This window comes from Salmo trutta, chromosome 2 (assembly GCF_901001165.1).
Source record: "Salmo trutta chromosome 2, fSalTru1.1, whole genome shotgun sequence".
NCBI classification, from domain to species: Eukaryota; Metazoa; Chordata; class Actinopteri; order Salmoniformes; family Salmonidae; genus Salmo; species Salmo trutta.
In genome coordinates, this window is record NC_042958.1 from 47,803,788 (window position 1) to 47,828,504 (window position 24,717).

General features: G+C 43.5%; 1 protein-coding gene across 9 annotated transcripts in view; it reads right to left on the bottom strand.

Moving 5' to 3' along the window:
* Nucleotides 1-24,717, bottom strand: part of LOC115156125 (myocardin) — a 191,963-nt gene that overhangs the window by 140,824 nt on the left and 26,422 nt on the right. For 8 of the 9 annotated variants that reach the window (XM_029703493.1, XM_029703467.1, XM_029703452.1 and 5 more), the window contains one exon: nt 20,596-20,664. The exons of the other annotated variant lie outside the window; for it this stretch is intronic. The gene's annotated coding sequence lies outside the window, so the exon portion shown is untranslated. The remainder of the gene's footprint in view (nt 1-20,595; nt 20,665-24,717) is intronic. 9 annotated transcript variants of the gene reach the window in all.

Sequence of the window (24,717 nt, forward strand, 5' to 3'; positions counted from 1 at the left end):
CATATACATGTATAACATGGCCTGCACACTGTTAAAATTCCCAATTCACTGATTTATTGACTTCGGATTGGAACGTTGTCAATAAATCGGTGAATTGGGAGCTTTAACAGTGTGCGGGCCTTCTTGTTCTATACTAGTATAGCTATACTAGCCCTGCACCTATGTTTTAAAGGATGTGCGTATGACCACAAATGTTTCTATAGACTGATCCATATATGGCAATGGCTATTTGCATATAGGCCTACTGCAGCTCTGATTGGTTATTGCGCACAGGTCTGTGTAGAGTACGGGCATGAGTCGTGCCTGTCAATGTAAAAGAATCCTACTCCGATGCGTTCTACCTACAAGAAAATCTCTTGGACAGCGAAATGTTGATAGTGTTAACTAAACTAACTAGAAAGTTGAGTGAAGTTCAATCTCATGCCTCTCTGCACGGGCTGATATTTCTTCTCCGCGGGGAGCGGTGCGTAGCTTAGAGGGAACATTGCTCATGAGACCATAGCGCTACTGGTAAAATGCACATGAGTGGGTACTTCAGGGGTACACCGGGCAAAACAAAAGCCTCTTGGTGGTACAGTAACCACAAAAGGTTGGGAACCACTGCCATTGATGATGTCATGGTAATGACTGTAGGTCCTGGGGACATGAAGCTAACTATGCTACATATTTGATATCATGGTAATGAATGTAGACATGTAGGTATTGCCACATCATCAGAACAAGGAAACTCTGAAATTTCCGACTTGCTAATTGGTTGTACACTGAACAAAAATATAAAAACGCAACAAGCAACAATTTCAAAGATTTTACTGAGTTATAGTTCATATAAGGAAATTATTAAATTGACATAAATACATTAGGCCCTAATCTATGAATTTCACATGACTGGGAATACAGCTATGCATTTGTTGGTCACAAATACCTTAAATAAAAGGTAAGGACGTGGATCAGAAAACCAGTCAGTATCTGGTGTGACCACACATCTCTTTCGCTTAGAGTTAATCAGGCTGTTGATTGTGAAAATGTCAGGATATTTTATTTCAGCTCATGAAACATGGGACCAACACTTTACATGTTGCGTTTATATTTTTGTTTAGGATATTTATACACGTGCCACATTCAACCAGTTACCAAGTCCGACATTTCAGAGTTTCCTAGTTCTGACAAGCATGTGAACGCAGCATAACTGTGCTACAAACCTGGTAATGGCATGCTGACATCACCAATGAACACCATATTAAGACAGTTGTTATGAGTTTAGAGGGTGAGCAAGCTATACAGAGATTATGAATGTCCAAGGAATCTTTCTTGTCAGTTCACGGTTCATCTATAAACACCAATGTCAAACAACAGAGAATGTGGATGAGGTGCGTTTTGCCTCCAAAGCGCTTTGAACTTCTGGTAGAAAAGGCACTATATAAATTATATATATTTAATCCAATCTCATCTATGGAGACCAATATTGTTGCAACAACAACTATAAAATGTGATGTAAAACAATAGGAGGATGCTTAGCAGAGAGCATCACCACATTTAGCCTACCAGTCTGGCCATGGGTCTCAGGCAAGCTGACAGCAAACAATGCCTATGCAGTGAGAAGCAACTGTTTTTTCTTTGTAAATGCACCACTACTAGGTTTATTTTCCTCATTCTGCATAACTAAATAAACAGGATCGTCCCACAGTAGGCCTCGTTCGCTGTTGTGAAAGTGATTGTTCGTCTTAAATAAATGTGTAATCATAATAGACTGATCCAGGGTCTGTTACAGATGTCACAGCGAGGTTTAGAATCCACATCAAATCAAATTGATTTATATTAGCCCTTCTTACATCAGCTGATATCTCAAAGTGCTGTACAGAAACCCAGCCTAAAAACCCAAACAGCAAGCAATGCAGGTGTAGAAGCACGGTGGCTAGGATAAACTCCCTAGAAAGGCCAAAACCTAGGAAGAAACCTAGAGAGGAACCAGGCTATGAGGGGTGGCCAGTCCTCTTCTGGCTGTGCCGGGTGGAGATTATAACAGAACATGGCCAAGATGTTCAAATTTTCATAAATGACCAGCATGGTAAAATAATAATAATCACAGTAGTTGTCGAGGGTGCAACAAGTCAGCACCTCAAGAGTAAATGTCAGGTGGCTTTTCATAGCCGATCATTGAGAGTATCTCTACCGCTCCTGCTGTCTCTAGAGAGTTGAAAACAGCAGGTCTGGGACAGGTAGCACGTCCGGTGAACAGGTCAGGGTTCCATAGCCGCAGGCAGAACAGTTGAAACTGGAGCAGCAGCACGGCCAGGTGGACTGGGGACAGCAAGGAGTCAGCATGCCAGGTAGTCCTGAGGCATGGTCCTAGGGCTCAGGTCCTCCGAGAAAGACAAAGAAAAAGAGAGAAAGAGAGAATTAGAAAGAGCATACTTAAATTCACACAGGACTCCGGATAAGACAGGAGAAATACTCCAGATATAACAGACTGACCCTAGCCCCCCGACACATAAACTACTGCAGCATAAATACTGCAGCATAAATACTGGAGGCTGAGACAAGAGGGGTCAAGAGACACTGTGGCCCCATCCGATGATACGGCCAGAAAGGACCAAACAGGCAGGATATAACCCCACCCACTTTGCCAAAGCACAGCCCCCACACCACTAGAGGGATAACTTCAACCACCAACTTACCATCCTGAGACAATGCCGAGTATAGCCCACAAAGATCGTCGCCACAGCACAACCCAAGGGGGGGCGCAAACCCAGACAGGAAGACCACGTCAGTGACTCAACCCACTCAAGTGATGAACCCCTCCTAGGGACGGAATGGAAGAGCACCAGTAAGCCAGTGACTCAGCCCCTGTAATAGGGTTAGAGGCAGAGAATCCCAGTGGAGAGAGGGGAACCGGCCAGGCAGAGACAGCAAGGGCGGTTCGTTGCTCCAGAGCCTTTCCGTTCACCTTCACACTCCTGGGCCAGACTACACTCAATCATATGACCTACTGAAGAGATAAGTCTTCAGTAAAGACCATTCCATAAATATGGAGCTCTATAGGAGAAAGCCCTGCCTCCAGCTCTTTGCTTAGAAATTCTAGGGACAATCAGGGACCTGCGTCTGGTGACCGTAGCGTACGTGTAGGTATGTACGGCAGGACCAAATCGGAAAGATAGGTAGGAGAAAGCCCATGTAATGCTTTGTAGGTTAGCAGTAAAACTTTGAAATCAGCCCTTGCTTAACAGGAAGCCAGTGTAGGGAGTCTAGCACTGGAGTAATATGATAAAATATTTGGGTTCTAGTCAGGATTCTAGCAGCCGTATTTAGCACCAACTGAAGTTTATTTAGTGCTTTATCCGGGTAGCCGGAAAGTAGAGCATTGCAGTAGTCCAACCTAGAAGTAACAAAAGCATGGATTAATTTTTCTGCATCATTTTTGGACAGAAAGTTTCAGATTTTTGCAATGTTACGTAGGTGGAACAAAAGCTGTCCTTGAAACAGTGTTGATATGTTCTTCAAAAGAGAGATCAGGGTCCAGAGTAACGCCCAGGTCCTTCACAGTTTTATTTGAGACGACTGTACAACCATCAAGATTAATTGTCAGATTCAACAGAAGATCTCTTTGTTTCTTGGGACCTAGAACAAACATCTCTGTTTTGTCCAAGTTTAAAAGTAGAAAGATTGCAGCCATGTCTTATGTCTGAAACACAGGCTTCTAGCGAGGGCAATTTTGGGGCTTCACCATGTTTCATTGAAATGTACAGCTGTGTGTCATCCGCATAGCAGTGAAATTTAACATTATGTTTTCAAATGACATCCCCAAGGGGTAAAATATATAGGGAAAACAATAGTGGTCCTAAAACGGAACCTTGAGGAACACCGACATTTACAGTTGATTTGTCAGAGGACAAACCATTCACAGAGACAAACTGATATCTTTCCGACAGATAAGATCAAAACCAGGTCAGAACTTGTCCGTGTAGACCAATTTGGGTTTCCAATCTCACCAAAAGAATGTGGTGATCGATGGTATCAAAAGCAGCACTAAGGTCTAGGAGCACGAGGACAGATGCAGAGCCTCGGTCTGATGCCATTAAAAGGTCATTTACCACCTTCACAAGTGCAGTCTCAGTGCTATGACGGGGTCTAAAACCAGACTGAAGCATTTCGTATACATTGTTTGTCTTCAAGAAGGCAGTGAGTTGCTGCGCAACAGCTTTTTCTAAAATTTTTGAGAGGAATGGAAGATTCGATATAGGCCGATAGTTTTTTATATTTTCTGGGTCAAGGTTTGGCTTTTTCAAGAGAGGCATTATTACTGCCACTTTAGTGAGTTTGGTACACATCCGGAGAGAGCCGTTTATTATGTTCAACATAGGAGGGCCAAGCACAGGAAGCAGCTCTTTCAGTAATTTAGTTGGAATAGGGTCCAGTATGCAACTTGAAGGTTTAGAGGCCATGATTATTTTCATCATTGTGTCAAGAGATATAGTACTAAAACACTTGAGTGTCTCCCTTGATCCTAGGTCCTGGCAGAGTTGTGCAGACTCAGGACAACGGAGCTTTGGAGGAATACGCAGATTTAAAGAGGAGTTTGTAATTTGCTTTCTAATGATCATGATCTTTTCCTCAAAGAAGTTTATTACTGCTGAAGTGAAAGCCATAGTCTCTTGGAGAATGCTGCTTTTTTGTTAACTCTATCAGTTCACAAATTAGAGCGAGTTGAAACAAAAGTAAAGATGTGGCCTAATAGAATATTCTCGAGGTCTGGAAATAGCCCAGTAACTGCAGGACTGTGGTATTTCAATCTGTTCTAACGAGCCCTTCAAACCTGCCCTCCTACCTGTCAATCACCCAAACGAATTTTCCAAATATGACTTAGGAAAATAAATATAATTGATCACAATAATAATGGCAGGGAATTGTTAATGATTATTGAGTTTCATTGTTTTTGTTACTGAGTTCTGTTATTTGTTCTGGAATGTTGACGGGGCTCCTGACACTAATTTTGGGAAATATTTGTTTCTAATTGTATACATCATCGAGACACCAATTAAGTCTAAGGTTTATGTGTTTTTCTAGTTTGTTCATCAATTCTTGACGAACTAGTTTTCAGCACTGCAGAGCAACAAATGGACCCCTGATTAGTGTTTAATAATACTGGGTTCATGTTCCATGGATAACAACCACCATCATCAAAATCAGGTTCTCAATATACTGTAGGCCCAGTCCACTTTCAGAGCCAATATATTTATAAAAACATATACACTATATATACAAACGTATGTGTACACACCTTAAAATTAGTGGATTCGGCTATTTCAGCCACACTCATTGCCGACAGGCACCGTCATAGGATGCCACCTTTCCAACAAGTCTGTTCATAAAATTTCTGCCCTACTAGAGCTCCCTCGGTCAACTGTAAGTGCTGTTATTGTGAAGTGGAAATGTCTAGGACCAACAACGGTTCACCGCAAAGTGGTATGACACACAAGCTCACAGAATGAGACCACAGAGTGCTGAACGTGTGGCACATAAAAATCATCTGTCCTCGTTTGCAAAACTCACTACCGAGTTCCAAACTGCCTCTGAAAGCAACATCAGCACAAGAACTGTTCTTCGGGAGCATCATGAAATGGGTTTCCATGGCCGAGCAGCCAAGCACAAGCCTAAGTTCACCATGTGCAATGCCAAGATTCGGCTGGAGTGGTGTAAAACTTTCCACCATTGGACTCTGGAGCAGTGGAAATGCGTTCTCTGGAGTGATGAATCAAGCTTCACCATCTGGCAGTCCGACAAACAAATCTGGGTTCGGGCTAGGTCCCTTAGTTCCAGTGAAGGGAAATCTTAACACTACAGCATACAATAACATTGTAGACGATTCTGTGCTTCCAAATGTGTGGCAACAGTTCGGGGAAGGCCCTTCCCTGTTTCAGCATGACAATGCCCCGGGCACAAAGCAAAGTCCATAAAGAAATGATTTGCCGAGATTGGTGTGGAAGAACTTGACTGGCCTGCACAAAGCCCTGAGTTCAACCCCATCGAACATCTTTGGGATGAATTGGAACACCGACTGCAAGTCAGGCCTAATCGCCCAACATCAGTGCCCGACCTCACTAACGCTCTTGTGACTGAATGGAAGCAAGTCCCCGCAGCAATGTTCAAACATCTAGTGAAAAGCCTTCCCAGAAGAGTGGAGGCTGTTATAGCAGCATAGGGGGGACCGACTCAATATTAATGCCTATTTTGGAATGAGATGTTTCGACGAGCAGGTGTCCACATACTTTTGGTCATGTAGTGTACCTACGGATTAATATGACAATACCTCATATCATCTAAATGAGCTGGTTTCTCTTTGGATTAAAGATGATATTAGAAGGATCTGATAAGGATAGGACAGAGCAAAGGTCCAAACCAATTCAGAGGAGATTCAGAGAAGACTCCAGCATAATACATCTGAACGAGAAGATTAGAGCTAACTCTTTATTGACATCGCTCTGTGTCCAAAAATTTATGATTGTGTTTACTTTTTTTTAAGGCTTTTGAGACTTGGCTCGAAGCTCTGTTTTTTCCCCATTGTTTGACATGTAAACATAGCATGCAAAACACAATTAACACTTTAAAACCTCAACCTTGATCCCAAGGACAGATAGAAGGAATCACATACAACTCAGAAATACCTCAAAGGAGAGAGCCTTTAGATCTGTAAATGTATCTAGCTATACTGTAGAACAAATTAATGTACAATACATTATTATTAGCAGTAGTTTTAGTATTATTATTATTATTTCTCCATATGGTTGATGTCCCCTTCACTCCCTCCCATTGTCACAACGACTGTGTTTTGACTGAGCATTGACGGCTGTTGCCACAGAAATCCCTGGTTTCCTATAGCGGGCGGTACGGGGGCAGCTGGGGCTTGGCAGAGACCCTGACTAATAGCTTTCATTTCAAATGACCGCTTTGCTGAACGACATCAGGAGGAGGCAGCGAGCGTGAAATTAAATTACGCCTCACACGCTCCGCGGCCCTCGGCCAGAGTTGTCCACTCTAATCCGTACCGTGCCCTGGAGGATTTGACAGACAACAGATACACACCCCCCCCCGTTCGTCTCCTCTTCCCCACAGATTTCCCCCTCTCTTTCCTGGTTTCCTCACCTAGTTCTTCTCCTTACTCTACTCTCAGGTTCTCTCTCCCTCCAGGCCTTCTCTCCCCTGGCTCCTTCCCCTCAGGTTCTCTGCCCTGGCTCCTTCCCCTCAGGTTCTCTCCCCCTGGCTCCTTCCCCTCAGGTTCTCTCCCCCTGGCTCCTTCCCCTCAGGTTCTCTCCCCTGGCTCCTTCCCCTCAGGTTCTCTCCCCCTGGCTCCTTCCCCTCAGGTTCTCTCCCCCTGGCTCCTTCCCCTCAGGTTCTCTCCCCCTGGCTCCTTCCCCTCTCAGGTTCTCTCCCCCTGGCTCCTTCCCCTCTCAGGTTCTCTCCCCCCTGGCTCCTTCACCTCTCAGTTTCTCTCCCCCCTGGCTCCTTCCCCTCAGGTTCTCTCCCCCCTGGCTCCTTCCCCTCTCAGGTTCTCTCCCCCCTGGCTCCTTCCCCTCTCAGGTTCTCTCCCCCCTGGCTCCTTCCCCTCTCAGGTTCTCTCCCCCCTGGCTCCTTCCCCTCTCAGGTTCTCTCCCCCCTGGCCCCTTCCCTCTCAGGTTCTCTCCCCCCTGGCTCCTTCCCCTCTCAGGTTCTCTCCCCCCTGGCCCCTTCCCTCTCAGGTTCTCTCCCCCCTGGCCCCTTCCCTCTCAGGTTCTCTCCCCCCTGGCTCCTTCCCCTCTCAGGTTCTCTCCCCCCTGGCCCCTTCCCTCTCAGGTTCTTTCCCCCCTGGCTCCTTCCCCTCTCAGGTTCTCTCCCACCTGGTCCTTCCCCTCTCCTCTCAGGTTCTCTCTCCCTCCAGGCCTTCTATCCCCCTGTCTCTTTCCCCTCTGCCCTTCAGGTTCTCTCAGGTTCTCTCTCCCTCCAGGCCTTCTTTCCCCTTGTCTCTTTCCCTTCTGCCCTTCAGGTTCCCTCTCCCCTGGCTTCTTTCCCCTGTCTCTTTCCCCTCTGCCCTTCAGGTTCTCTCAGGTTCTCTCTCCCTCCAGGCCTTCTTTCCCCTTGTCTCTTTCCCTTCTGCCCTTCAGGTTCCTTCTCCCCTGGCTTCTTTCCCCTTCTCTTTCCCCTCTGCCCTTCAGGTTCTCTCAGGTTCTCTCTCCCTCCAGGCCTTCTTTCCCAGTCTCTTTCCCCTCTGCCCTTCAGGTTCTCTCCCCCTCCAGGCCTTCTTTCCCCTGTCTCTTTCCCCTCTGCCCTTCAGGTTCTCTCAGGTTCTCTCTCCCTCCAGGCCTTCTTTCCCCTTGTCTCTTTCCCTTCTGCCCTTCAGGTTCCCTCTCCCCTGGCTTCTTTCCCCTTCTCTTTCCCCTTCTGCCCTTCAGGTTCCCTCTCCCCTGGCTTCTTTCCCCTTCTCTTTCCCCTCTGCCCTTCAGGTTCTCTCAGGTTCTCTCTCCCTCCAGGCCTTCTTTCCCCGTCTCTTTCCCCTCTGCCCTTCAAGTTCTCTCAGGTTCTCTCTCCCATCCTCTATTAGGACTCTCCAGTCCTCTCCCTCAGTTTCCTACCCATCCCCACTAGTGTTATGTCCTTAGACCACAAACTCCAGCTAGGTTTGTCATTCTACATTCCTTACGTCAGTGTCAATAAAGTAAAGGGTAGTAGGTTGCTTAAGGTAATGTTTCCAGCAATGTGACTTGTCAGCTTGCATTTCTGTACATTTGACTGTAACTGTCAACTTGTGTGGGTCTCAAAACATACAGCCAATTGGATACTGATTTGGTCACTGAGGTACTGTACTTTGGCAGCCTATGAGGAAGTCAATACACAGGTACATCAACTGAAGTGTCAAAATCAAGCAAACACAACCAAAGCCGAGACGTTATGAAGGCTAGACGTTATTCAATGTAACCGGATTTGCGGCCGGGACAAACCACTACATTAGGGAATGGAACCCTCTTTTAAACGTCTCAATTAAAGTGTCAAATGTGATGAATTCTGACCAGTCATATACATTCAAAGGTCAGACAATTGTGTTTGATTTAACACCTCGTCTCGTTACAATGGCAAAAATTGACACGTTTCAACAACGTTCAAATTAATCCTATGGGTGGCTAGGTAAGTCAGTTGCCTAAATAGGGTTTAATCAGGACATGTGCCAAACAAATAAATGGCTCTGTTTCTGACCTGCATAAGAAGCTAGTCTACTGTTTCTGACCTGCATAATTAAAATAGGCTACTGTTTCTGACCTGCATAATTAAAATAGCCTACTGTTTCTGACCTGTATAAGAAGCTAGTCTACTGTTTGTGTTTCTGACCTGCATAATTAAAATAGCCTACTGTTTCTGACCTGCATAATTAGATAGTCAGGGAGAAACAAACAGCAGGCTGAGTTGATGAGCTGATTTGGCTATCAGTTGATTGACTGATGTACTGTAGACCTACTGTAGAACGATACACTTTCCTCCAGTCTGGATGCTCGCCCATGTTTTATAGTTAGGATTTGTATAATTTGTCAATATAGTTCTGGTCTTTGGTGTGGATTGAAAGCCTGTATTGTGTGACTTTAATATTTAATTTCATAAAGCTGTCAGGATGTTTATGTATTTGAGCTTTTCCAAAGACAATTTCATTGAGCGGAGACACTTTTCTTTGATGTGTAAATTATTAAATCTGCCTATACTGCTTGCCTTCAACATATAATAAAACAATTGATATAAATAAAAACGGATTTTCCCGAACAAAAATACATCTACCCACTACAAATGTAAATGTATATGTATTATAATCCACATAAGTATTCACACAAGATGTGCTGTAGCCTGCACGTAGCCTACAGAAGGTACGATGTAGGTACGATACTGCATTGTATACAAACACCGCTTCCAGCTGCCCCCTGGAGGCCATTCTAAATATTTCTTCAGATATTCAAACCCATCACTCAGACTAAACATCACACGAGAATACCACAGCACACTCCGTTCCGAAAGAAAGTTAAGATTGGATCTAATTTACTCATCAATCTCAGCTAGCTTGCAGAATATGACCAATGTTAGGATCTCTCTCTCTGCTTGAGGAGGGAAAACACTGGTCAGGTCAGGACCCAACGACAAAGACTAGACAAGTTCTCTGAAACAGACCAGCGGATGGGGACCAGAGATGGAGGGGTGCCAGTGAGGTAGGGATGGAGGGGTGCCAGGGAGGTAGGGATGGAGGAGTGCCAGGGAGGTAGGGATGGAGGGGTGCCAGGGAGGTAGGGATGGAGGGGTGCCAGGGAGGCAGGGATGGAGGAGTGCCAGGGAGGTAGGGATGGAGGGGTGCCAGGGAGATAGGGATGGAGGGGTGCCAGGGAGATAGGGATGGAGGGGTGCCAGGGAGGTAGGGATGGAGGGGTGCCAGGGAGATAGGGATGGAGGGGTGCCAGGGAGGTAGGGATGGAGGGGTGCCAGGGAGATAGGGATGGAGGGGTGCCAGGGAGGTAGGGATGGAGGGGTGCCAGGGAGGTAGGGATGGAGGGGTGCCAGGGAGGTAGGGATGGAGGGGCGCCAGGGAGGTAGGGATGGAGGGGTGCCAGGGAGGTAGGGATGAAGATAAGCTGGATGGAGGATAGAGGGGTGCCAGAGATGGAGGGATGAAGGTGGGGAGGATGGAAGATAGAGGGGGGCTTCCACGCCAGACACACAGATCAGCCAGGACGGCCAAGAAATGCAGGGGAGGTTTCCTGCCCGGATCCTGGGTTGGGAACAGTGTATCCCATATCCCAATCCTGTCCAGTCCCCAGACCCCCAGAGCCAGTAGTGCTGAAGCAGAACAGGATTCAGGGAGCAGTGTGTTCCTGTGTGTGTGTGTGTTACGAGCTGGACCTAAGCTAACGACGCGCTTCTGGGATTTGCGCTACATTTTGTTGCGTCACAGAGGCTCTGAAGCTGAACCATTCCAGCTATGACTCTGCAGCTGCTGAGTACATCAGGGTCCTTTTAACTATAGGCTGGCTGGATGAAATCCACACGCATACACTCACACACACATACACACAGTCGGTCGAGGGGATTTCCTCCCAGTCCAGTCCAGCAACCCTTGTCTGTGACCAACAGGAGTTTAAAAAACTCTCCAAGCCAAACCTTCGTACCATAACGCTAACCGCTACACAGCCTATATTGTTACCATATTAACTAACGTCAATATCAACATAGCTATTAGAACTAACGCGTTAGTAAACCTACAATCCATGTGTACAACCACGCAGTACAGTGTACAGCAAGCAGTTTAGCAGTCATACCGGCGGGCCCCGGTGGCAATAAATTAATAAAACTGACAGTTTACCTTAACATAAATAGCATTCCTGTCTGTTTGAGTCAGGTTGTTGCCTAGGCTAAATTAGCTGCATTAGCTAAGTGCGTGAAAGGTAAACTAAAAAGAAGAAAGAAATACAAAGAAATATAGCTCTCTTTCTCTGCTGCCTCTCCTTAATTTTTTGATAAATATTTATTTTCAAAACTGTTAAACTATTCTCTTTCTCTCTGTTTGAGTCAACTACTCAGAGGTGGGACCAAAGTCATAAGCAAGTCTCAAGTCACAAAGTCGAGTCCGAAGAAGAACGGGTCCAGTCTCGAATCAAGTCCTGCATTCTAAGAGCAAGTCGAGTATTTTTTTTTCTCCAAGTCAAGTAAAAAAAAAATCTATACCGGTTCAACAACAAATCTTTGTCTCTTTATTGAGACTACAGAGTACAGATAACGCTTTTCATTTTTATTATGTAAATGCTGTCTTAAGGGCATGAAATCAACAGGAGGCAGGTTGACATGCTCAGAGTATAGATTCAGTTACAGAGCCAATGGTGAAAGTGCCACACCTAAAAAAAATAGTTTATTTACCGAATATATCCTCTCTATCAGGCTTAACCTATCTGAATGGACACAGGTAGAGGGCAAGACTGCACAGCCTCCCCTTGAGAAACCAAATGGAATCTGTCTAACAGATCAACAGGTACATATAAGCACTTGGCCCCTCCCAGGACCATACAATTACCCAATTGGCAATTACAACCAATAAACTGGTTCTACAATGTAAAAGGCAATTTCCACATTCATTGTTACATTGGTACATTTTTATTAAAACTGAATGATTATGAATGATATTTCATCACCATTCATACATGGAACAATGATTTGTATCGTATTCAACGTACTATTATTATTAACTTTCAAGCAATTTTGGCATACCAAAAGACCAGTTGGCCTGTGCTAGTAATTGTTGCTTGATGCGCCATTGATGGTGAGCTTGCAAAGTAAACAGTTCATATTCTTGATCACCAAAATTGATTGACAGTTTGCTGGTCCAATCGGAGGGCCGAGTGTGCTTTTCAATAGCCAATCTGTTGCACTTTTTATTGCAAGGGCGATGATGCGGCTACTGCCTCTGGCTGCGTGGAGAGTAATCCACAGAGACTCTGTGCCTGTGCCACAAAATTTGTGACAAAAGTAAAAAACCTGGCCAGATAACTTCGAAATTATCAGTCTCAAGTCAAGCATGATTAATGTAACAGTGCTATATTCTGCAATACGTTATCAGCGATATGAAAATACATGTTCAGAAACCTAAGATCACCAGCTTTGTATGTACAATGCTGCGACTGCGGGGAATTATCTGGTAACACGCCAAAGGCTTGAAGTTATGAGAAATTGCCTTCAGTCTATATATTGCATGTGTACTTTATGTCCCGAGTACATCTGGCAGTGTTGCCATGGTAACAATGTATACAAAAAGTCACTAGTGATTTGATCTTGATCTGATTCCCACAGTCTTTTAGGTCCCCATCCCACAACGTGTTTTTATACAGTACTTACATGTGATGGATGGTACAGTATGCTTCATTGTCTCATAACAACGATAGAAAAGCACCAACTCATGTTCAAATTACGGAGGGGCTGCATTTCATGAATTCTCTGGAAGCCTCTTCCCGACAGCAAAACATCCTAATTTTCTGCGCATGTGCAGCTTTTCTACATTTACGCAGTCTGTGCAGTCATTGCTCAAACTTCAAATCTATAACATCCATAACTTTCCCCTCCAAATAGTCTATTTATTCCCAGTGTGTTTGGTAAATGGGTTATATCTGGGCCTTGGGCACATTACATTACACCTGTTAATAAACCACGGGCCCTAGCTGTTTTCTGAGTCTGAGAGGACAGGAATAGCTTTCCCATGAGCTTTGGGCCTAAAATAAAGAACAGTGGCAGGGAACGCATACCGCACTGGAGAGACCTCTGTCATGGGAACCACGTCAAACTCTCTATTAACATCTGAACAGGAGAAATTATAGAGAATACATTAAATACTACACCGCTGCTACTCTCTGTTGTTATCATCTAGGCATAGTCCCTTTAATAACTCTACCTACATGTACATATTACCTCAACTAATCGGTGCCCCCACACATTGACTCGGTACCGGTACCCCCCGTATATAGTCTCTCTATTGTTATTTTACTGCTGCTCTTTAATTAATTACTTGTTAATTTATTTCTTATCCGTATTTTTTTTTACTTCATTGTTGGTTAGGGGCTCGTAAGTAGCATTTCACTGTAAGGTCTACACCTGTTATATTCGGCGCATGTGACTAATAACATTTTATTTGATTTGATTCATCTTTGGTGAATAAATACGGTGGTAAAACAGAGGAGTTGAAAGTCTGGGTGGGGGAGTGTGTGTGTGTGTATACACTGCTGTTCAAAAGTTCGGGGTCACTTAGAAATTTCCTTGTTTTTGAAAGAAAAGCTAATTTTTTTGTTCTATTAAAATAACATCAAATTGATCAGAAATACTGTGTAGACATTGTTACTGTTGTAAATGACTATTGTAGCTGGGAACGGCAGACTTTTCATATGCGTACAGAGGCCCATCATCAGCAACCATCACTCCTGTGTTCCAATGGCACGTTGTGTTAGCTAATCCAACTGTATCATGTCAAAAGGCTAATTGATCCTTAGAAAATCCTTTTGCATTTATGTTAAATAGTACCCACAAAACACCAGTCTCAACGTAAACAGTGAAGAGGCGACTCCGGGATGCTGGCCTTCTAGGCAGAGTTGCAAAGAAAAAGCCATATCTCAGACCGGCCAATAAAAATAAAAGATTAAGATGGGCAAAATAACAGACACTGGACAGAGGAACTCTGCCTAGAAGGCCAGCATCCTGGAGTCGCCTCTTCACTGTTGACGTTGAGACTGGTGTTTTGCGGGTACTATTTAATGAAGCTGCCAGTTGAGGACATGCGAGGCATCTGTTTCTCAAAAAAGACACTCTAATGTACTTGTCCTCTTGTTCAGTTGTGCACCGGAGCCTCCCCCTCCTCTTTCTATTCTGGTTAGAGCGAGTTTGCGCTGTTCTGTGAAGGGAGTAGTACACATCATTGTACGAGATCTTCAGTTTCTTGGCAATATCTCGCATGGAATTGCATTCATTTCTCAGAACAAGAATAGACTGACGAGTTTCAGAAGAAAGTTATTTGTTTCTGGCCATTTTGAGCCTGAAATCGAACCCACAAATGCTGATGCTCCAGATACTCCACTAGTCTAAAGGCGGCCAGTTTTATTGCTTCTTTAAATCAGAACAGTTTTCAGCTGTGCTAACATAATTGCACAAGGGTTTTCTAATGATCAATTAGCCTTTTAATGATAATGATAAACTTGGATTAGTTAACACAATGTGCCATTGGAACACAGGAGTGATGGTTGCTGATAATGGGCCTCTGTACGCCTATGTAGACTGTATGTTTGTTTATTCCATGTGTAACTCTGTTGTTGTTGTTTGTGTCGCACTGCTTTTCTTTCTCTTGGCCAGGTCGCAGTTGTAAATGAGAACTTGTTCTCAACTACCTGCTTAAATAAAGGTGAATATTTTTTACATTAACAATGTCTACACTGTATTTCTGATCATCAATTTCATGGTATTTTAAATGGACAAAAAAAATTGCTTTTCTTTCAAAAACAAGGACATTTCTAAGTGGTAGTGTATGTTTGCATAGCTGGAGGCTCCTATGAGGAAGGACCGCGCTGTGGCTTTGTCTTAAGATTCCCAATGAGAGAGGAGGAATAAACCAGTAAGATTAGAAGCGAAGGAGAATAAAGCCAATAGACTACCCGTTATCGCCAAGGCAAACACACTGCTAGCTACAGCAATAACATTTACACAACACACAGTGCAACAACCGTTTATTATAAGGAAACAGATCTCCAAAAGACTTTGAGCATCTCCATTAAACTGACAACTCAAAATAAACCTCCAAAATGTGTGATTGGCTGGAGGAGATTCTATGGAAATTAGTCAACTGTCCGGTTGCTGTAGCGACAGTAGAGCATCCGTTGAACCGGAGCGCAGCACACACACACCGAGAGCGACCGGTACACCTTTCCCTGTCTTCTCAGGCTGCACTCTCGTTAAATGGCGATGACTCGGTTTTGGCCATGACTAGCTTTTTCCACTGCTGAAAAGTTATTCATAATCCTCCAATAATTGAACATGGTACGAGAAAGACAAAGGGAGGAGAAAGAGATAAATTACAGTGAGAGAGCAATCTAAATGTGAAGTTCTTCAGAGGTGAATGTCTGTCATCTGCTGTAATAATAACAGTCAGTTTTCCATGTCTCTGGCCCTGTAGGGAGGCTGTTTACATGGAGAATGCTCAGAGATCCAGAGGGGAGACAATAGCCTCAGATTCTCCCCGCCCGGAGGGCCACGTGGGTGGGCAGGGTATAGCCCAGACACCCCACATGCACCAAGATCATCCAGAGACGGAACAGATAAAAAAAGAGGGGGGGGGGGGAATTGACAGATTTTGTGCCAGATTGCTTCTTTAATGACAAAGCACTGCCTTTAAACTGCTGCTATCTGTACCTAAAAGCTTGTCACTTTAAAGGGGAAAGTTGAAAAATGAACGTAGATTATCCATAAAAACAGTGGATAAACAGAAACAAGAGGAGACCGTGTGAGACTGTGGAAACCCTCTCATCTATGTGGTCCAGTTAAGTGAGGGTCCTAGCGACAATGTCAAATGCTGAAGGTTAGAGGTCATGAAGTGAGCCATTCCTACCCCACATGTCAAAGGTCACGAGGTGACATCACATACCGCTTTACTGCACATCTGCATGTGATTCTAAATATAGCCCAGCACTTTCTCTAAACAGAGACAAACTGATTAAACAACTGTTCACACAATCAATTGTGAGATGACCAGTCCTCGCTTAACCTATGACTGTTAAAAGTACCTTTTAGACTACACAGACTCCAGGTTCTCTGTGCTCCGACTTCCTGTTCTCTCTTCTTCTGAACAATGACTCCCTCTCTAGGGGTTATTTACGGAGTGAACCCTCATTCAACTGTATAGGTGTTGTAGAGTACAAAGCTATCCTCTTCCACCTGATCTTTACCCTGCTGTAACACATGTTTATGAGGATCCACATCATATATCTTGTATCTTTTCCATAGATCACCATGTCAAAGACAGGAGATGAACCAGTACATTTTACAGTCTTTAGGTTCCATCATAACTACATGCATTATAGCTAGAGCTGGACGGTAGACCGTAAAACACTATATATTTATTCATTCAAGGACTGGTTTGGATTTTGAATTTACCTTTCCTAAAGGTATTGTAATGTTTTATCGGCAGTAAGAAACTGCTAGCTAACTTGCAATCACAACTACTAAACATAACAAGTCAACAACTTCGGGAGAGCAAGCTTGCCAAATAGAGACCTCTGGAAATCGGCCAACTACCCTTAATAAGAACTGCGATTGAAGCCATAAATGCACAGTCAAAGAGGAGAATAATTATGTCAAGGAAAACGTTTTTGGGGATGAAATATGGGCACACTAAGACAAAAACAAAGTGTCACTGTGTGTAAATTATAACAAATTAGTGCAGGAAATGAAGAAATTGATTAAAATGCTGGAAGTGAACTAACAACTCTTCAACTGGAAACCATTGGTTAAGTAGCAGAGTTAGAGGCTACAAAGTAGGATTTGGATTCCTATGTAATGTTTTACAAATAGGACTACGTCACTGTACGTTTTGTCCTCTTTGTAGTTTTGGATGAAGTTTGGTTGAGCAGTATAAAGCAAATTAGAATGGAGAAATCCCATTAAAACCACTTAGAATTATCACGCACTCACTACCCATAAAGCAAATGTTGAACTTTTTATTATTCAGAAACATCAAATACCATGAAATACCGTAAAAAAAACTAAAAAACATTATGTGATATGATATTTTGACCATAATTGCCCAGCCCTAATTATAGCTACTCTCTGTGCAGGTGTTTGACTGGTAGGCTATAGCTCATATATTTCCCTGTGATAAAAATGTCTAGGCTTTCATCATTTATCCTAAATAAAGACCCGTTCTCCATGCAAGGCCACAAATCATTCCTATTTATATGCACTTATAGAATGGTAAACAAGTCAATATCTATCCAACATCTCAGTTATGACTCACAACTCAACCAGAAAAGCCTTTTTACAGTAACTCTCTCAGTAAAGCTCTCATCAAGCCGAGGACAGTTCTGACAAGCTTTGCTGACGTTTTTATGAACCTTGGGGGAAAAATGATTTCACAAAACAATAAAGCACTTCTCTTTATCATTAATATATTAAGATATTTCACAATGATCAGACACAACCTTTAATGTTTTCAAGCTTTCCTCTTCTCAGTGTGTATGAAAAGTAATTGATACTAAGATGGCTGGATGCATCTGCAGTGAGCACTCAATGTTCTCAAGAATGTCTTCTTTATTGATAGACATCTCAAGATGAAGATGTTGGACCATTGCAGCTGTAGTGTGCTCCGAAAGCTCCGTTCACAGCTCTGGCAACTACAACGAGATGTGTCAGATTGAACTCTGTGGTGACCTTTGACCTAAAAGATGTGGCATACGGGCTAATCCCCTTTCAGGACATCACATTAACCCCTTGACTTCCTGGAGAGACTTTGATGGAAGCCATGATCCCCCAATAACACTAGTTATAGATTTATTTTTTGTGTTATTGCTCCAAAACCCAGGCTATTATACAGACACACAATACAGACATGTAGATAAACTCAGGAGATATGGCAGCCAGGTGTGTGTATGTGTGTGTGTGTGTGTGTACTTCATAATGCATTCAGTCTGACCTTAACAACAAAGCATCTTCACAACAAATGCAAATAAAAACAGATGTAAGAAAAGCAGAGGGCTGTTTGAACGCAGCTAGTTAGATGATGTAAGCCTCATGAGGCCAAGCTTTTATAAAATAAGGCTGCTACCTCCAAGCTGTGACCTGGACAAGGCCTCATGTCTTGTCTGTGACAGACAAGAGAAAGCACAACTCTGTAAATGTCATACAACTAGCAAAACGCAACTGTATACTACGAGTATGCTGTTATATCATACTGACATACAGTGCATTCGTAAAGTATTCAGACCCCTTGACTTTTTACACATTTTGTTACAGACTTATTCTAAAATAGATGTTTTAAATGTTTTATATCTCATCAATCTACACATAATAATCCATAATGACGAAGCAAAAACAGGTTTAGACATTTTTGCAAGTTTTTTCAAATAAATATCAAATTTACATAAGTATTCAGACCCTTTACTCAGTACTTTGTTGAAGATCCTTTGGCAGAGATTATAGCCTCAAGTCTTCTTGGGTATGACGCTACAAGCTTGGCACACCTGTATTTGGGGAGTTTCTCCCATTCTGCTCTGCAGATCCTCTCAAGCTCTGTCAGGTTGGAAGGGTAGTGTCCCTGCACAGCTATTTTCAGGTCTCTCCAGAGATGTTTGATCGGGTTCAAGCCTGGGCTCTGGCTGGGCCCCTCAAGGACATTGACACTTGTCCTGAAGCCACTCCTGCGTTGTCTTGGCTGTGTGCTTAGGGTCGTTGTCCAGTTGGGAGGTGAACTTCTGCCCCAGTCTGAGGTCCTGAGCAGGTTTTCATCAAGGATCTCTCTGTACTTCACTCCGTTCATCTTTCCCTCGATCCTCACTAGTCTCCCAGTCCCTGCCGCTGAAAAACATCCCCACAGGATGATGCGGCCACAACCATGCTTCACCGTAGGGATGGTGCCTGGTTTCCTCCTGACCAATCTTGGTTTCATCAGACCAGAGAATCTTGTTTATGGTCTGAGAAAAAAAAAGACTCCAAGCGGGCTGTCATGTGCCTTTTACTGAGGAGTGGCTTCTGTCTGGCCACTACTATACAGGCCTGATTGGTGGAGTGCTGCAGAGATGGTTGTCCTTCTGGAAGGTTCTCCCATCTCCACAGAGGAACTCTGGAGGTCTGTAAGAGTGACCATCAGGTTCCTGGTAACCTCCCTGACCAAGGCCCTTCTCCCCCGATTGATCAGTTTGGCCAGGCGGCCAGCTCGACAGTAGTAGTCTTGGTGGTTCTAAACTTCTTCGATTTAAGAATGATGGAGGCCACTGTGTTCTTGGGGACCTTCAATGCTGCAGACATTTTTGGTATCCTTCACCAGATCTGTTCCTTGACATAATCATGTCTCGGAGCTCTATGGATAATTCCTTCAATCTCATGGCTTGGTTTTTGCTCTGACATGCATTGTCAACTGTGGGACCTTATATAGACAGGTGTGTGCCTTTCCAAATCATGTGCATTCAATTTAATTTACCACAGGTGGACTCCAATCCAAAAAATAAAACCTGTTTTTGCTTTGTCATTATGGGGCTTAGATTGATGATTGATGATTTGTTTTATCAACTTTAGAAAATAATGCTGTAACTTAACAAAACGTGGAAAAAGTCAAGGGGTCTGAATACTTTCCGAATGCAGGGTGTCACATTCTCAAGCAACTCCATTCTTTGGTAAAAAAAAAAAACTCCATTCCACAAAAAAAGTATTGGTGTTAAGAAGAAAAAAGAAAAACACTTGATATAAAACAATCCCTATACATACTTTATGTAATGGGAACATAAAATGTATGTTGTGGAAAATACCTAATGGTTTAATATGAAGAGCACTGGATCTGGTCCATAAGGACTTAAAGTTATGAAACAGTGAGAGAGAGGAGGGCAATTCATATTCTGCCCACTGGCTTTCACACGGGACAAACGCATGCACCCACACAGACATGTGAATGCATGAACACACACCCACACAAACGGGACAAATACACCTACACTAAAAAACTTTCATATTCCACTGTAGCTTTTATTCCACTCGGGGACAAATATCTCTGACTGATGGGGGGGATGGGGGTGTGTATTTGTAATGGTTTGTAATCAAGCTGGATTTGAACCCATGGACTCATGTCTGTCTCAGATCACTGACTGTTTTTATGAATGAATATTAGTATACCGTGCAACACTAACTCACACACAGACAGATAAACACAGACATATACAAGCATATACTTATACTCTCTCACAGACCGCAATATTCAGTACATAACACCAGTAGAATATGTTTTTTTGGCTCAAGCAAACATTCATACAATGCAAGAGGCTTCCAGTTATTCGGGTGAAAACATTACTGTTGTCTTTATTAGAAACAAGACCTTACCTGTTCACAGGTAGTAGCTTGACACTCCCCGCCCACATTGATTCATGCCACAGCTTTGTGCCTTCACACCTGTCACAAACACGTGAAGATTGTTCATTTAGTACAGTGATATTTAGAGCCTTCTGTTGGATGCATCATCATCATCAAGGTGAATCCTTCCAAGGGATTTTTATTGGATTTCAGAGATCTGAACCAATCATATTGTTACTGTACTGTGGATGGTTCGTTTACAACAAACAGTGAATGAGATCAGTCCAGAGACTTTTAATCATATGGTGACAGACGGTTGCTGAGGCAACAAGCTGCCAAGTCAACATCCATGTAAAATCAGCAGGTTCGCCCGTAAACTCCCAGGAATAAGAAGAATGTTCGCACAATGAACGTCAATCCGCGGCTTCGCCAACAACACTGATTTTAGCGAGCAGACAGTGGGAGGCGGAGCCATGTCATGGCCACTGTCCAGCTGTTGGACTAAGGCTTGATTTGAGAGATCCAGACCCAGTGTTTCTGTTCATTATGCAACCTGGTGGTTCCAAAGACTCAACTAATATACAACACAGAAAAATTCTGCCAGTTTTCTGACAGCTTCAGAAGGATAAAATCCTACTGTCTATTGAACTTATTTGCTTTTAGTTGGTGCTCCACGAAACATTTGAAAGTGAGTAGCGACAGCTCCACACACACAGACATGGAAGTAGACATGAACTACGCACACACCCTACTCTGGTTATTTAACTGTTTTATTGCGCTGGCAGACAGAGATAAGAGCCTGTCAGCATGCATCTTCTTTTATGACTCTCCAGAGAATTGAAGAAAAGAAAAGTCAGCAGATGAGAGACAGCGAGACAGAGTCAGCGAGAGAGAGAGAGAGAGACAGAGAGACAGCAACCTTGGGAAAATCCTCTGCATTATCATTAACAGCAGACTTGTACATTTCCTCAGTGAAAACAATGTACTGTGCAAATGTCATATTGGCTTCTTACCAAATTACCGTACGATAGACCGCATATTCACCCTACACACACTAATTGACAAACAATCAAACCAAAAGAAAGGCAAAATGTCTTCTCTTGTTTTGCTGATTTCAAAAAAGCGGGATGCCTCAATTTGGCATGAGGGACTGCTTTTCAAATGAATGGATAGTGGTTTTGGGGGAAAAACATGACATTCTAAAATCTATGTACACAAACAGGTGTGTGGTTAAAATTGTCAACACAGCTTTCTTTCCACAGGGCCGGAGGGTGAGACAGGGATGTAGCTTAAGCCCCACCCTCTTCAACATATATATCAACGAATTGGCGAGGGCACTTGAACAGTCTGCAGTACCTGGCCTCACCCTACTAGAATCTGAAGTCAAATGTATACTGTTTGCTGATGATCTGGTGCTTCTGTCCCAAACTAAGTAGGGCCAACAGCAGCACCTAGATCTTCTGTACAGATTCTGTCAGACCTGGGCCCTGACAGTAAATCTCAGAATACAGAATACCTGACCACTGTGACTGACCCAAAATTAAGGAATGCTTTGACTATGTACAGACTCAGTGAGCATAGCCTTGCTATTGAGAAAGGCAGCCAAAGGAAGACCTGGCTCTCAAGAGAAGACAGGCTATGTGCACACTGCCCACAAAAAAAGGTGGAAACTGAGCTGCGCTTCCTAACTTCCTGCCAAATGTATGACCATATTAGAGACACATATTTCCCTCAGATTCCACAGACCCACAAATTCAAAAACAAATCCAATTTTGATAAACTCCCATATCTATTGGATGAAATACCACAGTGCGCAATCACAGCAGCAAGATGTGTGACCTGTTGCCACAATCGCAACCAGTAAAGAACAAACACCATCATAAAAACAACCTATTTATGTTTATTGATTTTCCCTTTTGTACTTGATATGCACATCATTACAACACTGTATATAGCCATGATATGACATTTGACATGTTTTTATTCTTTAGGAACTTTGAGTGTAATGTTTATTGTAAATCTTTTATTGTTTATTTCACTAGCTTTAGCAATGTAAACATATGTTTCCCATGCAAATAAAGCCCCTTAAATTGAAATTGAGGGTGACAGAGACACAGAGAGAGACAGAGAGAGCGAAAGAGAGACAGACAGCCAGAGAGAGAAAGAGATCAGCCACAGTGTTTGGTTGCTATTCATGTGTTTAATGGATTGTTTGTTAACTTTTGGATTGCGACAAAAATTCGGATCCATTTTTTATATAATATATATATTCTGTCTCCAGATGTCTATCGCTAGTAACACCATATAACTAAGTACATGTAAAAATAAAAAGGTGATCTGATCAACATTCAGCGTCATTTCAATTTGTCTATTTTCTGATGAATGCATTTCTCACATTTTCTCATTCCTGAAACACACACCACACACACACACACACACACACACAGAATACTTTTGTATTGGTGGACAATAGGGCTCCCGAGTGGCATGGCGGTCTAAGGCACTGCATCTCAGTGCTAGAGACGTCACTACAGACACCCTGGTTCGATTCCAGGCAGTATCACAACCAACCGTGGGAGTCCCATAGGGTGGCATACAATTGGCCCAGCGTCGTCCAGGTTTGGCCGGTGTAGGCCGTCATTGTAAATAAGAATGTGTTCTTAACCGACTGGCCTAGTTAAATAAAGGTTAAATAAATACAAATAAATAAAAATAAAGACATGAGTAACTAGGTTCATTTCACCTTCCGTTGAGAAGATAAAACATAACATACAATATATTCAGTTTAAATTGCATCAGATTACGACGGGTCAAATCACATAAAAACGTCCTGGCCACCATGGCCTGCTATCATCCACTATACTCTTTCCCATGTGATAAGACCTCCATTAAACAGTTTAGTGGGAAATGACTGCAAGGTAGAGCAATGCCAATTTTCTCCACCACACTGATAACAGCATGTACACTACAAGGCCAAAAGTATGTGGACACGCCTTCAAATTAGTGGATCCTGCTATTTCAGCTACAGCCCACAGTTGCTGACAGGTGTATAAAATCAAGCACACAGCCATAGACAAAAATTGGCAGTAGAATGGCCTTACTAAAGAGCTCAGTGACTTTCAACGTGGCATCGTCATTAGGATGCCACCTTTCCAGCAAGTCAGTTGGTCAAATTTCTGCCCTACTAGAGCTGCCACGGTCAACTGTAAGTGCTGTTATTGTGAAGTGGAAACATCTAGGAGCAACAACGGCTCAGCCGCGAAGTGGTGGGCCACACAAGATGAAGATACGATCAAATTTTATGATCAATTTATGCAGAAGTCTAGGTAATTACCCACTACCCTTACGGTCAGATGCCAAGCAGTTGCCATACCGGCAACCAGGCGGTAATGCAACCGGTCAGGATGCTCTCGATGGTGCAGCTGTAGAACGTTTTGAGGATCTGGGGACCAATGCCAAATCTTTTCAGTCTCCTGAGGGGGAAAAAGTGTTGTCGTGCCCTCTTCACGATTGTCTTGGTGTGTTTTGGACCATGATAGTTCGTTGGTGATGTGGACACCGCTCCACTACAGCCCCGTCGATGTTAATGGGGGCCTGTTCGGCCCACCTTTTCCTGTAGTCCAAGATCAGCTCTTTTGTCTTGCTCACATTGAGAGAGAGGTTGTTGTCCTGGCACCACACTGCCAGGTCTCTGACCTCCTCCCTATAGGCTGTCTCATCGTTGTCGGTGATCAAGACTACCACTGCTGTGTCGTCAGCAAACTTAATGATGGCGTTGGAGTCGTGTTGGCCACACAGTGAACAGGGAGTACAGGAGGGGACTAAGTACACACCCCTGAGGGGACCCAGTGTTGAGGATCAGCGTGGCAGACGTGTTGTTGTCTACCCTTACCACCTGATGAGCTTCGTGGGCACTATGGTGTTGAACGCTGAGCTGTAGTCAATGAACAGCATTCTCACATAGGTGTTCCTTTTGTCCAGGTGGGAAAGGGCAGTGTGAAGTGTGGTTGAGATTGAGTCATCTGTAGATCTGGCGGTATGCGAATTGGAGTGGGTCTAGGGTACTAGTTACTGAAAAGGTGACATCCCATTGTCCATCTCAAGTGCTCCTTAAAATGGTTTGATATCCATACCATTATCCATGTCCCTTCA